Source organism: Triticum aestivum, chromosome 6A, assembly GCF_018294505.1.
Source record: "Triticum aestivum cultivar Chinese Spring chromosome 6A, IWGSC CS RefSeq v2.1, whole genome shotgun sequence".
Classification (NCBI taxonomy): domain Eukaryota; kingdom Viridiplantae; phylum Streptophyta; class Magnoliopsida; order Poales; family Poaceae; genus Triticum; species Triticum aestivum.
The window spans coordinates 493,373,612-493,379,303 of NC_057809.1; positions in this window are offsets into that span (position 1 = coordinate 493,373,612).

A 5,692-nucleotide genomic window follows, 5' to 3' on the forward strand; every position below is an offset into this window, starting at 1 on the left:
AGAGTGTGTCTACGCACCCTCATAGACTGTAAGCGGAAGTGTTTCACAGTGCGGTTGATGTATTCGAACTTATTCTCGCGTCAACCGATCAAGTACTAAACGCACGAACCCTCCGCGTTCTGCACACGTTCAACTCGATGACGTTCCTCGCCTTCTTGATCCAACAAGACATCGAGGTAGTAGATGAGTTCTGTCAGCACGACGACGTGGTGACGGTGATGATGAAGTAATGTTCACAGGGCTTCGCCTAAGCACTACGAAAATATGACCGAGGGTCTAAATGGTGGAGGGGGGCGCCGCACACGGCTAACAATTGATCTATGGTGTGCTAGGCGCCCCCCTCATATATATAGGTGGGATGGGGGGAGGCCAGGAGGCGCCCCCCTCATATATATAGGTGGGAGGGGGAGGGGAGAGGCCAGGAGGCGCCCCAAGTAGGACCGAATCCTACTTGGGCTCCTCCGATGCCGTGCGCCCCCTGCCATATATGTCAGAGGGGGAAGGAAAGAGGGGGGAGAGGGAAGGAAGGGGGAATCATATTCCTCTCTTTCCTTTCCCTTTCCCCTCTTTCCTTCTCCTAGGCCGGCCCATATGGGGGTGCACCAGCCACTTGTGGTTGGTGCGTTTCCCCTCTTGGCCCATAAGGCCCATATCTTTTGTCAAGGGTGCCCGGAACCCCTTCCAGTGACCCGATAAGTACCTGATACCCCTGAAACACTTCCGGTGTCTGAATACACCATTGTCCTATATATAAATCTTTACCTCTCGGCCATTTCGAGACTCCTCGTCATGTTTGTGATCTCATCTGGGTCTCCAAACAATATTCAGTCACCAAATCACATAACTCATATAATACTATATCGTCATCGAACGTTCAGCGTGCGGACCCCATGGGTTCGAGAACTGTGTAGACATGACCAAGACACCTCTCCGGTCAATAACCAATAGTGGAACCTGGATGCCCATATTGGCTCCTACAAATTCTACGAAGATCTTTATCGGTCGAACCGTTATGACAACATACGCAATTCCCTTTGTCCATCAGTATGTTACTTACCCGAGGTTCGATCGTTGGTATCTTCCTACCTAGTTCAATCTTGTTGCCGGCAAGTCTCTTTACTCGTTCCATAATACATCATCTCGTGACTAAGTCCTTAGTCGTTTGCTTGCAACCTTATTATGTGTATTACCGAGAGGGCCTAGAGATACCTCTCTGAAACTCGAAGTGACAAATCCTAATCTCAATCTATGCCAACTCAACAAACACCTTCAAAGATACCTGTAGAGCATCTTTATAATCACCAAGTTACATTGTGACGTTTGATAGCACACAAGGTATTCCTCCGGTATCCGGGAGTCGCATAATCTCATAGTCGAGGGAATATGTATTTGACATGAAGAAAGCAATAGGAATAAAACTAAACGATCATTATACTAAGTTAACGGATGGGTCTTGTCCATCACATCATTCTCCTAATGATGTGATCCCGTTATCAAATGACAACTCATGTCTATGGTTAGGAAACCTTAACCATCTTTGATCAATGAGCTAGTCAAGTAGAGGTTCACTAGGGACACGATGTTTGTTTCTGTATTCATACATGTATTTAGGTTTCCGATCAATACAATTCTAGCATGAATAATAAACCTTTATCATGAATAAGGAAATATAAAATAACAACTTTATTATTGCCTCTAGGGCATATTTCCTTCAGTCTCCCACTTGCACTAGCAATAATCTAGATTATATTGTAATGAATCTAACACCCATGGAGACTTGGTGCTAATCATGTTTCACTCGTGGAAGAGGCTTAGTCAATGGGTCTGCTACATTCAGATCCGTATGTATCTTGTAAATTTCTGTGTCTCCTTCCTTCACTTGTTCACGAATGGAGTTGAAGCGTCTCTTGATGTGTTTGGTTCTCTTGTGAAATCTGGATTCCTTCACCAAGGCAATTGCTCCAGTATTGTCATAAAATATTTTCATTGGACCCGATGCACTAGGTATTACACCTAGATCGGATATGAACTCCTTCATTTGCTGCTTCCGAAGCATCTGTGTACTCCGCTTCACACGTAGATCCCGCCACGATACTCTGCTTGGAACTGCACCAACTGACAGCTCCACCATTTAATATAAATACGTATCCGGTTTGTGACTTAGAGTTATCCGGATCAGTGTCAAAGCTAGCATCGACGTAACCATTTACGACGAGCTCTTTGTCACCTCCATAAACGAGAAACATATCCTTGGTCCTTTTCAGGTACTTCAGGATGTTCTTGACCGCTGTCCAGTAATCCACTCCTGGATTACTTTGGTACCTCCCTGCCGGACTTATGGCAAGGCATGCATCAGGTCTAGTACACAGCATATCATACATGATAGAACCTATGGCTAAGGCGTAGGAAATGACTTTCATTTTCTCTCTATCTTCTGCAGTGGTCGGGCTTTGAGTCTAACTCAACTGCACACCTTGTAACAGAGGCAAGAACCCTTTCTTTGACTGATCCATTTTGAACTTCTTCAAAACTTTGTCAAGGTATGTGCTTTGTGAAAGTCCTATTAAGCATCTTGATCTATCTCTATAGATCTTGATGCCCAATATATAAGCAGCTTCACCGAGGTCTTTCATTGAAAAACTCTTATTCAAATATCCTTTTATGCTATCCAGAAATTCTATATCATTTCCAATCAATAATATGTCATCTACATATAATATCAGAAATGCTTTAGAGCTCCCACTTACTTTCTTGTAAATACAGGCTTCACCGAAAGTCTGTATAAAACCATATGCTTTGATCACCTCATCAAAGCGTATATTCCAACTCCGAGATGCTTGCACCAGTCGATAAATGGATCGCTGGAGCTTGCACACTTTGTTAGCACCTTTAGGATAAAAAAACCTTCCGGTTGCATCATATACAACTCTTCTTTAAGAAATCCATTAAGGAACGCAATTTTGACGTCCATTTGCCAAATTTCATAATCATAAAATTCGGTAATTGCTAACATGATTTAGACTGACTTAAGCATCACTACGGGTGAGAAGGTCTCATCGTAGTCAACCCCTTGAACTTGTCGAAAACCTTTCATGACAAGTCGAGCTTTGTAGATGGTGACATTACCATCAGTGTCAGTCTTCTTCTTGAAGATCCATTTATTCTCAATGGCTTGCCGATCATCGGGCAAGTCTACCAAAGTCCACACTTTGTTCTCATACATGGATCCCATCTCACATTTCATGGCCTCAAGCCATTTATCAGAATCGGGGCTCATCATAGCTTCTTCATAGTTCGTAGGTTTGCCATGGTCTAGTAATATGACTTCCAGGACAGGATTACCGTACCACTCTGGTGCGGAATGTGCTCTGTTTGACCTACGAGGTCTAGTGGTAACTTGATCTGAAGTTTCATGATCATCATACTTAGCTTCCTCTCTAGTTGGTGTAGGCATCATGGGAACAGATTTCTCTAATGTGCTACTTTCCAAATTGAGAGAAGGTGCAATTATCTCATCAAGTTCTACTTTCCTCCCACTCACTTCTTTCGAGAGAAACTCTGCTACTTCTTGAGCTTGCGTTGGTTCTTCCCTTGAAGAGGAAAGGGTGATGCAGCAAAGTAGAGATAAGTATTTCCCTCAGTTTGAGGACCAAGGTATCAATCCAGTAGGAGACAACGCACAAGTCACCTAATGTCGGGGAACGTAGTAATTCAAAAAAAAAATTCTACAATCACGCAAGATCTATCTAGGAGAAGCATAGCAACGAGACGGGAGAGTGTGTCCACATACCCTCATAGACCGAAAGTGGAAGCGTTTAGTAACACGGTTGACGTAGTCGAATGTCTTCGTGATTCAACTGATCAAAGCACCGAACGTACGACACCTCCGCGTTCAGCACACATTCAGCTCGACGACGTACCTTGATCTCTTGATCCAGTTGAGGACGAGGGAGAGTTCCGTCAGTACGACAGCGTGGTGATGGTGATGATGAAGTTACCGGCACAGGGCTTCGCCTAAGCACTACGACGATATGACCGAGGTGTGTAACTGTGGAGGGGGGCACCGCACACGACTAAGAGAAGGCTTGGTGTGTCTTTGTGGTGCCCCCCTCCCACATATATAAAGGGGGGAGGAGAGGAGGCCGACCCTAGAGGGGGCACGCCAAGGGGGGGAGTCCTACTTGGACTCCCGGTCCAAGTAGGATCCGCCCCCTTTCCTTTCCGAAGAAGAGGGAAGGGGAAAGAGAAGGAGGAGAAGAAGGAAAAGGGGGCTGCCCGCCAACCCTAGTCCAATTCAGATTGGGCCTGGGGGGCGCGCGCCTCCACCTGGCCGCCGCCTCCTCTCTTACACTAGGGCCCATGAAGGCCCATTAACCCCCCGGGGGGTTCCGATAACCCCCCGGTACTCCGGAAAATGTCCGAACCTTTCCGAAACTATTCCGGTGTCCAAACAAAACCTTCCAATATATCAATCTTTATGTCTCGACCATTTCGAGACTCCTCGTCATGTCCGTGCTCTCATCCGGGACTCCAAACAAATTTTAGTTCATCAAAACACATAACTCATAATACAAATCGTCATCGAACGTTAAGCGTGCAGACCCTACGGGTTCGAGAACTATGTAGACATGAACAAGACACGTCTCCGGTCAATAACCAATAGCGGAACCTGGATGCTCATATTGGCTCCTACATATTCTACGAAGATCTTTATCGGCCAAACCGCATAACAACATACATTGTTCCCTTTGTTATCGATATGTTACTTGCCCGAGATTCGATCGTCGGTGTCATCATACGTAGTTCAATCTTGTTACTGGCAAGTCTCTTTACTCGTTCCGTAATGCATCATCCCCTAACTAATTCATTAGTTACATTTCTTGCAAGGCTCATAGTGATGTGCATTATCGAATGGGCCCAAAGATACCTCTCCGATACATGGAGTGAAAAATCCTAATCTTGATCTATGCCAACTCAACAAACACCATTGGAGACACATGTAGAACATCTTTATAATCACCCAATTATGTTGTGACGTTTGATAGCACACAAGGTGTTCCTCTGATATTCAGGAGTTGCATAATCTCATAGTCAGAGGAACATGTATAAGTCATGAAGAAAGCAATAGCAATAAAACTTAACGATCATTATGCTAAGAAAACGGATGGGTCTTGTCCATCACATCATTCTCTAATGATGTGATACCGTTCATCAAATGACAACACATGTCTATGGTTAGGAAACTTAACCATCTTTGATTAACAAGCTAGTCAAGTAGAGGCATATTAGGGACACTGTGTTTGTCTGTGTATCCACACATGTATCAAGTTTCCGGTTAATACAATTCTAGCATGAATAATAAACATTTATCATGATATAAGTAAATACAAATAACAACTTTATTATTGCCTCTAGGGCATATTTCCTTCAGTCTCCCACTTGCACTAGAGTCAATAATCTAGTTCACATCGCCATGTGAATTAACACTAATAGTTCACATCTTTATGTGATTAACACCCATAGTTCACATCGCCATGTGATCAACACCCAAAGGGTTTACTAGAGTCAATAATCTAGTTCACATCGCTATGTGATTAACACCCAAAGAGTACTAAGGTGTGATCATGTTTTGCTTGTGAGAGAAGTTTAGTCAACGGGTCTGCCACATTCAGATCCGTATGTATTTTGCAAA